We start from the raw sequence: 10,646 nt of genomic DNA, 5'->3' as shown, positions 1-10,646 counted from the left end.
GAACTCTGTGTAGAAGCGCGTATTTAATCCTCTGGTGTGTGGAACTGTGTTCAGATGCGTGTATCTAATCCTCTGGCGTGTGATACTGTGTGCTGATCTGTGTATCTAATCCTCTGGCGTGTGATACTGTGTGCTGATCTGTGTATCTAATCCTCTGATGCGTGTATCTCAGTTTGGATATCAGTGTTGTATTGTGCATATGGAGTGACCGTGTGTATTGCAGTTGGAATATGAGTGAAAGACTTGCAGGCTTGTATTGGCTAAGGGGGGGGAGGCATTGTGTTTGGAATGCTGTATCTCAGCAACGGTACGTCCAAGCGAGTTGGAGTCTCGTTTTAAAGCTTCCCGGATATCTGAGGTATCTCTGTATCAAATTTGGTGAAGATCGGTCCAGTTGTTTGGTTTGCAGTAGAGAACAGACAGACAGACAGAAATTCATTTTTATAATATAGAGAGATAGACATATGAGAGACACCATGCTATAATGATGTTGTTCTATGTATAATAGTCCATACTTTATAAGCAGACAAAAGTATGTCAGAATACGGCCTAAATGTGATATGATAATAACTTTGTTTGCCACATTTGATGGGACATAGCCTTACTACTCCATGGCCACGTGGGACATCAGTCTCTAAAAGTAACACAATACAGCACAAAATCCAATGGCAAGAAATAGTTACTACAATTACAATTCTCTACTTGTTTCAGGGAACCAAAGGTGTTCTGGAATTGCTGTGCCACCTGGTAAGAATAAATTCCTTTCCCCAATAAATTTATTTTCAAAAAATTAGAATCAATGACTGTGAATAAATCCAGTGCTTTCTACAGAAAATGTACCGGCTAATACTAGTGTTCAATACGCTTCTCATGAGGCCACTGTGGACTACAGGGGGCAACACTGACAGAACAGACAAAAGCATGAGAAATGCAGAATGGATGTATATCGAGCTATTATATGGCTAGAAGTCTGTTAGCTGGAGATTGTCAGGGATGAAATAGATCCAAGCAGTACCAAGCAATAATATATCTTGTTTTATTTCTTGTGGAAACAATAAAAATACACTATCTAATCTATTGATATATCTAATACTAATAATATTACCAAGTTATATATATATTTTTATGTGAGTCATTCCATGTCAAGTGGACCAGTGCTCCCCACTCGACCATCTCCGATTTTGCTGAAAATTTATAAGGATGTACATGTATGTTTGAAACAAGATTCTGTAAATTTTTAGGGCCAGATATCAAATACCTGGGGCACTGTTGACCTTTCACTGGAGGTTCCACCAAGACCGCGGCTTCAGCTAAGAGGATTTTGCAAACTTTGGCACATAGCCATTAGATTTCTATACTGGCTATGATGCTGAAATTTGACATCCTAGCTCAACACGATAAAATTATTACCGGCTATCACAAAACAATATATCGGCCGCAATTTTGTGTCAAAGTAGCTTGAAAATCACGCCGCATGACATTTATGGCAAACTTTGCCCAAGTATAACTCAAGACCAAAAACCAATAGTAACTGGTGCTTTGCCCTGTACACCAAACATCTACATGACTTTGCATTGCTGCAATATCATGGTCAAAGCATATGTATTTGTGGAGATATTCACACCCACATATGATGAAAAACATCATGCATGACTTAATAAAGGGGTATTCCCACCTCACATACTCACTAGTCTTTACTGCTGTAATATCTTCTTTCTTCCTGGTTTCTTCATTTCATCATTTGGTGGGCGGGGTTTCACATGCAACCTGCCGTTTAGCTCCGCCCCCAAATTAGTGTGTAGCTCCACCCACCCATATTGGACTATGAAGTACAGGCAGCAGCAACTCCATTCTGTGTTACATACAGAGACTGCCTGTCTCTGCCATAATGAACACAACTGAATTAGCTAGCCTGATAACTGCGAGAACAGAAGAAATGAAAGCAGCTCCTCTCCCCTATCTGCTAACAGGAAGCTAGGTCACGTGGTGTAGACACAGGAATAGCTAGATACACAGGCTCGCTCCCTGCACTTAGCCCCTCCTCCCTCCCCCCTGAGAGCAGCAGATACATCACTTGACTCATGAGCAGCTAGGTCAGGGCTGTGGCCACAAAGAATTGAATAAAGTAAGATAGTGGACAAACAAAGCAGTTTTGCTGAAGCAGTGTATTTAGGAAAAGTCTTACATTCACATTAACAAGCCGTATAGATAGGATCCTTGTGATGGGACAACCCCTTTAAAAGTCATGCATGATGTTAAGGGGGCTGCCCCTAGAGGGCAGCAAACAGATGTTTGCACTGTTATCCTAGTTACAGCCTGGAAAACAGATTTGCATATTTTCCCGTAATCCCCCAGTGGGGCAGAAATGGCTTGTAAGTCTCCATTCGCCTGTGAAGGTGCACAGTCTCCCTAAGGAGTATCTCCTGATGACGGAATTTTAGGCATGGTTCATAACAGCAGGCAATCCCCTAAGTCCCTAAGGTAAGGCTCTTTACAGGATAAGGCTTGCAGCTCACTCGCTTTTCAGAAGTTGTTGCCACTAAGAAGAACACTTTTAGAGAGAGATATCTAATTGGTAAATTTTGTAGAGGCTCAAATGGTGGCACCAAAGCAGAGAAGACCAGGGAGAGATCCCACAAGGGAAATTGCTTCTGTGGAACTGGGCTCAGGTTCCTTAGAGCCTTGAAGAAGGTATTTATTAAATGCTGGTCAGAGAATTTGTTCTGTAATTGCACATTCAGCGCTGTGAACTGCATTATTAGGGTATTTATCCTGAGACCCTCTTTGAAAACCTCTTACAGAAATTGATGAATAGAGTTTACTGAAACCGTGTTATGTTTGGAGCACCAGAAGTTAAAAATTGACCATATCCTGGTATAAACTTTCACTGTTGATGGCTTTCTGGCAAGCAGGAGAGTTTTGACACCTGTCCTGGGTGCTAATGTGTCCTCCCGCTCCTGCAGCTCCATTGTTTTCTTTTGCTGCAAGTCCCTGCCACACGTGATCACTAGTTTTCTTTTCTTTTGTTTTCTTTTGCTGCAAGTCCCTGCCACACGTGATCACTAGTATTGAGCGAGTAGTATTCGGTCGAATACCTCGCCAGCATAGGAATGCGTGGAATCGACCGAACACCAAGGGGTTAAACGCCGCTACGCTATGCCAGCAGTCGGCCATCTTTAATTGTTATCCTCAGTGGGGTAACTACCGGGGTAGCAGCAGTAGCGGCTGCCACAGGGCCTGGGACATTAGGGGCCCAGAGATAGCCGCTACTGCTGCGCTTTTTTTCCTTTTTTAATAGGCCGTTACCGGCTGGATTAACTCCTGGCAGTGGCTGGGATCGGCAAGAGACGCTGTGGCAGCCCCACAAACATCATTATATTATACTCAGGGGTCTTTTCAGACCCCCGAGTAAAATGATCGGAGTTCCAGGGGAGGTAAGAGAATATTAAAAAACCATGTTACTTACCTTTCCATGCTCCGGGCAGGTTCAGGCCTACTTCTGGACACTCCCTGCCGTCACATGACCTGGGACGCAGGTTCAGGTCATGTGACGTCCCGGACATCATTGAAGATAGCCGACACCTTCGAGGACTGCAGCGGAGCCAGGGATAGGTAACCGCTTGGGCTCCGGTTATTATATTCTGGGGTCTAAAAAGACCCCAGAGTATAATACTTGTTCATGGGTGTCCACAGTGGGGCATAATACTGTGTATAGGGGCCACTATGGGACATAATACTGTGTACTGGGGCCACTATGGAGCATAATACTGTGTGCAGGGGACACTATGGGGCATAATAGTGTGTACAGGAGCCACTATGGGGCATAATACTGTGTACTGGGGCCACTATGGAGCATAATACTGTGTACTGGGGCCACTATGGAGCATAATACTGTGTGCAGGGGACACTATGGGGCATAATAGTGTGTACAGGAGCCACTATGGGGCATAATAGTGTGTACAGGGGCCACTATGGGGAACAATAGTGCAAGAATATGGGGGGGGAGAGTTGGTTGGGGTCTTCGGGGGGGGAGGGCCCCATGACAAAAGTTCGCCACAGGGCCCCGCCGTTCCTAGTTACGCCACTGGTTATCCTTATAATAATGCCTGCAGCCTGAGGCCCACTAGGCTCCAGATCCGGCCCCTGATGATCCCGATTGGGCCCCTAACCATTCTGATTGAGCATTTGCGTTGACAAATGAATATTAATTTTCAGGCCCAGGGCCCACCGTAGGGGTCACCAGTTCCCCGGTGGGCCAGTCCAACCCTGAATTATAGCCACTGTAGCAGGATAGTGTTATTAATGACTCCTAAGGGGATAAGGCCAATAAATAATTGAAGATAGTTTAGTCGTCTCCTAGGTTGCCACAACCCCCATGCAATAAGTCACCAGCAGTGGACCTATAAGCATACAAGACAAATAAAATAGCATTATAGTCAGAGATGAATCACTCAAAACGTTTCACCCATCCCGTCACTAAGGGAGGATCTCAAGAGTGAATAAGATGATAATGTCTGACCCTAATCGATGAATTGCAGTAAAAACTGCTCCGCTACTTATAATAGTCAACGTTGGCAAACACTTATATTTAATTTCATGTTTTACAATAATATATTTATACACATAATATGTTATATTACAGGGCCACTCCATGTCCGGCAAGCTTGGCTTTAGATGTCATACAGTAAGTGTGGTTTATTTGGCCTGTTCATGCAATATATTACCTTTCTACAAAACACAAGGAGAATTTACTTTTTAGGCAATCTCTATCATATTGATATTCAATATTTATTGTATAAAAGTTTCATGCAAGTTTCTTCTATGTACAGTATTCCTGTATTTTGCTACAAAGCTATCAGATAGGCCTTGAGCTGATCTAACATGAGAGATTATGGACAGATGGTTTCTACATGATTTTGCACTCATGGTTGGTCTGTAAGGGTTGTCATAAGTTAATACAACAAACTGCTGAATGATCTCTGCCATGATCTGTTATCTAGCCTGAACGTCCATTTATAGGATGCAGATCGCTCATTTCACATTGCAACGCCCCATTTATAGCACCAACAGTGACTAAAAATCGCAACGCAGCAGAACTAAGTTTTCATAGATTTCTGCCTTCACGCGATGTCTCTTATGCATGTTCATGTCAAAACCTTCCACTTTCCAAAATCTCTTATATATAGCCAGCTGTAGTGTTAAAGGGAGTCTATCATTAAAAAAATATTGTTTTTTACCTGTAAGCATGTGGGAATACCTTTTATAAAGGCTATTCATCTACCTTTATTTTGCTGGTCCTCGCCGCAGATTTTGATGGTCCTCGCCACTTCAAGTTCGAGCAGAGCCAACCGTGCATGCTCCATCTGCCATTTTGCAGAGGTCTCATACACGAGCATACTGCGCCTGCTTGTGCAGTTCTATGGAGCACCGCAAAATGGCCGACGAAGCTTGCGCAGTTGGTTCTGATCATATCATATGCCAGTCCTAGTAAATGGCCTGACTAGCACAAGGAATGGGAGACTTGTAAAGAGGCTGCCACTATTTTCCTTGCACAATATACCGGGATCCCTGCATATTAACTTACTGAGATAGCACGGCTCTATATAATGTGTACATAATCAAGGATAGGCCATCAATGGTAAAAACGGGATAACCCCATAACCTAACTGTTCTTACATATTGGGGAGTATAAATTTATCTTAAATGGGTCTGTATGCGGTACATTAATATTAGATTTCACCGGTGTTTGGCCTAAACTCAGAAATTAGCCCCAGCAGGCTCCGGGTCTGGTGTCTTTTTCAGGTGTTTTCCTATAGACCTCTCCATAGCAGAAAAAAAAAAAACACCAGAAAAGATCCTGATATGCTAAGTAAGCACAAAAATGCAGAGACAAAAACACCCCAAAATACTCAAAAAAAAAATGCACAGTGCAAAATCTAAGTGTGTTGGCAGCTTTACCATTGCAACATAGAAAAGGTCAGTAAGATTGTGTTCACTAGAAGTAGGAAAGAGCAAGGCCCTATTCACATTTGCGTTCAGGTTTTCATTCAGGGAGTACATTTTGGTACCCCCTGAACGGAAACCTATACGCATTAAAAGCGATTACCTGTGAAACCTGCTGACACCATAAACTATAATGGGGTCCGTGTGGTTTCTGTTTGGTTTCCGCATGCAGCACTTTTCTCTCCGCATGTTTTGTATGGAAACTACATGGACCCCATTATAGTCTATGGGGTCCACTGGTTTCCTGAAGGTAACTGCTTTTTAATGCTTATAGGCTTCCGTTTGGGGTCCCCAAGCGAACTCCCTGTACGGAAATTCGATCGCAGATGTGAATTGGGCCAAGAGTATACAGAATAGAAATCGCAGTATATGAGACAGTGGTATACATTATCATTATATGATGAGGATTACTTACTATAATGATATAATATGGAATGATTCTCTTACCTTCATTTAACTCAAATATTTATTTCCAGGATTCTTAATAATGTGCGACTGGTCCATTAGAGAAGACATAATACAGCTGCAGTAAGTATAGAATACACATAAATATTGTATAGGATAGATATAACTAATGTAATGTAACTCATAAAGAGAACACTTCAGTGATGTTATTACAGACAGTTTGTACCTGAGAGAAAGTAATATGGAGCATCTTAGCTCTAGATTTTGTTTTCATGGAATTCACTGTACATCCAAAAGCACACGTTATATATATCCTGCGGGTTGGTACAACTATACCAAAAGTTACTTCTTTCTTATGTTGTAACACCTTAACAAACATCCAAAACTTAAAAAAAAAAAAAAAAATCTTGTAGTTGCCCTATACTATACCCATAACTATAACATCCATAACTATTTTTATATTTTATATACTGTATATATACAGTATATATATATATATATATATATATATACTGTATATATACAGTATATATATATATATATACACTGTGTGTATATATATATATATATATATACACATTTTTTTTTACATTTTTTTTAACATGTTTCAAATATTTTTCTACTTTTATTTTTAGATTGTGTAGGGCCCTTGAACCCTAGGGGCGGTCTGTTGACATTATACAATATACAATATACTTTACTACACTTGTATTGCAGTGTATTTGAAAATCCATTCATTTCTATTACAGTCTGCTGTAGTTATACTGAAGACAGTCCTTGGACAGTCCAGTCATGAAAGCAGATCACGGCCCCCAGATCATTTGTAACCTGGCAGTGCCCACATACCATCAGTCCTCAGATGCTTCAGTCACATTTGGCCAAGGCATCTGAATGGTTAATTCCTGAAATCAGAGAAGGGACTGATCACAGGCATTGCCTCCGGGTCTCCACTGTATAACACCATAGTGCCCATTGTGCTCCTGAGCAGGTGCCATATTTAAAGTGTCACCATCTACTGTATTATTATGGTGGGTATTGATAAAGGGTTAAAAAACTTAAAGATACGAGAAAGTGTGTCCCTAGTCACCAAGCCTGAAAAATATCACTGCAAAGTCTGCAGGAGTACAGTGATCACACAGTTTCAGGAGAGGGGAGCTGACTGTCAGTGACAATTGGACTCCCCTTAGAGAAGGTAGAAATGGCTTATTATCATTCCCACCCTCCTCAATGAGCTCAGTATACAGATCAAGAAGCGGCACAGTCACTTCCTTCTATCAGTTCTGGCGGGCAGCTGGATCCAGGCTGGGTCATAGTCAGTGGCATAACTAAAGTCTTATGGACCCCAGTGCAAACATTTGTCCGGGGTCCCCTACCCCCTCCCTCCAGCGAGTTCTTGAATGTGAGAGTTACAGGTGCTGCAGCCGTATCTCAGATACTTGAAAGGGAAACAGCTTTAGTAACTACAACTTGGTTATCAACAGCACCTGGCATGTAACCAATATTGGGAGCTACAAGTATTGGGAAATAGCTGATCTGCAGGGCCCTAAGAGTTTAAGAAATGTAAGAGATCAGTGGGAGGTCCTCAGATTTCAGGTATAGGATTCTTACATGACCCCATGGCAGTATGTAGTTATATAGTCCAATAAATACTTCTTTACTCTCCACAGGAGCTCAAGCCTCCAATACCGATGGACCTAAAATGGAAGAAATGGACCATTGGTCAATCTCGCTGATTTTCTGAAATTTCTCTTAACCGTCTCTTCACAGATTTCTCATATTCTTTAAAATGAATTGTTACAAATTTTACTCTTTTCTTCTAATCTTACCTTAAATCAATAAACTTTCAGCATATTAATAACTTGTGTGTGCTGCTGTTTCTTATAGAACTAAAGATGTGTAATACATTCTCTATCAGGGCACATGGACCTCATATAGGGACTTATTCCCAAAATTAAGAAATGTTCATGTATCAATCAGAGGTCTTCAGTTGTGACTTGGCTTCATATTAAAGGGGTTGTCCCATCACAAGGATCCTTTGGGGGCGGAGCTAAACAGCAGGTTGCATATGAAACCCCACCCACCAAATGACACAAGAAACCAGGAAGAAAGAAGATTTTACAGCCGTGAAGACTGGTGAGTTTGTGACGTGGGAATACCCCTTTAAGTCATATTACAAATTACAGTCTATGCGCTATATCAGACAACTTTTATCATTCAGAAAGTCATACCTTATTTTCATTAATGTAACTGATTTTGCAAGACACAAACTAAAACTGTCTAACTTTTAGGCAGTCCAAAGTTAGACTAAGGATAGACCATAAAAACCTTAAAGGGATTCTATCATTAGAGTCCTTTTTTGAACTAAGACCACGTCGGAATAGCCTTAAGAAAGTCTATTTTTCTCCTACCTTTATTATTCTGATCCGCACCGCCGTTCACTGTATGCAAAGGAGTCTTCATAGAGCAAAGGAGGCGTTCCCTGTGCTGTCCGAAGACTCTCCAGCAATGCCTCCTTTTTCTTCTCCCGACCACGTCTTCGCCGCGCCATCGGCCACGTCTTCAACTGAAAGAGCCGACTGTGCGTGTCCATCAGCCATTTTCCTGTGGCCTTTTACACGAGCGTCAATTCATCATATTAAACATGTTTTTTGCAAGGTTAAGCTCAAATGCATTGGTGGGCAAAGACCATTACCATCCAGCTCTCCCGACTAGCAAAGACGAGCCTGCGGCAAATCAATGCTGGTTCTGCAGCAGGCTTGTCCTTGCTAGTTGGGAGAGCTGGCAGCTTGCTGTTACGAGGGAGCTTACTTTTTCTCATAGGAATGAATTGACCAGCATTGATTGGCCAGTGTACAGCATTCAGCCAATCAACGCTGGTTCTGCCGAAGGCTCATCCGTGAGAAGGCGGAATCTAAAATATGACCACAATGGAGACTGCTGTGGTCCGATCTTAGACTCCGCCTCCTCACAGAACCAGCATTGATTGGCCGAATGCTGTACACTGGCCAAAACGCTCACCGGTGGTCACAGCTGGAACTTTTCAAGCCCATTGAAATAAATGGGTTTGAAAAATGCCTGCAGGTTTCCGTCTCCTGCCCTGTTTCGGGCAGAAAACGGAAACCTGCAAAACGGAGACCCGGGGCGCAGATGTGAACAAGCCCTTAAGAGACAAGCCTCCACGCCGATGTGTGGGGACAACTAGGGTCTTGCTTGAGGGCTAGTTTGGGACTGCCCTTGTCAGGGTGGGAGTCAATGGGGGCTAGCACGCATCGGCAGGTAAACAACAGGGATTGAACGTCCTCCTGTGATGGGCCTGGTCCTGAATGAGACTCCCACTCCTGACATCTGGTAAGACCGTTCATTTTGTCATCTTACTAGGCAGACTATAACGAACAGTTGGTGGTCAGTATGCTTTATGGTTATCATTTAAAGTGACATTGCCAAAAAATCTCTATTTTGTGGGCTCATTAGCACATATGAGCATTTTTCTATGTATTATCTCCAATAGTGGAATTTTTAAAGTTATTGTTTGTGAGCACTTTTTATTATAATAATAATGAATAAATGTTAAGTTTTATGCATCAGTGCGCTGCTAAATAATTGATTTACCTGTTGCAAATCACATCCCAAGACATTGTTGGGGAGACGTGAGGGCTCAATATTTTTGCTGGTTTATTTATTAAACAAAACATCACTTACAAGGTTTTTTTTTCTCTCCAAATTTTTATTAACGATCTTTAAAGTACAAAACCAGAAGAGACACCTGACAAGTAGTCCAGTCATATAAATACACATAAAGGAGCAAGGCGGCCATTACCACCGCTGTAAAGCCAATAGGTCTCAGCCTATGGACGTGTCCAATGGCGTAATATTATATGTGAGATGCCAAGGTCCGTGGTCCAACAAATCTAAAAATGACCTAAATTTAACGGTATAATATATAGCTCTTATACAAACATACATGTCTTCATGGTTATAGCCAGTGTAGTCATCTGCTGCAGTCATATACATTACATAGAAGGGAATATGGCTGCAGGATCCGACCACACAGGATTTGATTGTAGTCTGTTACCATAGAGGATTTGTACACAAAACATTACATTATTTACAAGGGTGCTCCATTTTTAGATTCAAAAAACAGGCTGGTGAAGATGGATATAGCCTAAAAGGAGTTTGATACTGGTAAGTGGGCATGCACCTTGTGAATGGAATGGTGGTTTGCAAGCATGACCCCCGCT

The sequence above is a fragment of the Leptodactylus fuscus genome, chromosome 9 (assembly GCF_031893055.1).
Source record: "Leptodactylus fuscus isolate aLepFus1 chromosome 9, aLepFus1.hap2, whole genome shotgun sequence".
NCBI classification, from domain to species: domain Eukaryota; kingdom Metazoa; phylum Chordata; class Amphibia; order Anura; family Leptodactylidae; genus Leptodactylus; species Leptodactylus fuscus.
Note: the sequence above shows the minus strand (reverse complement) of the source record.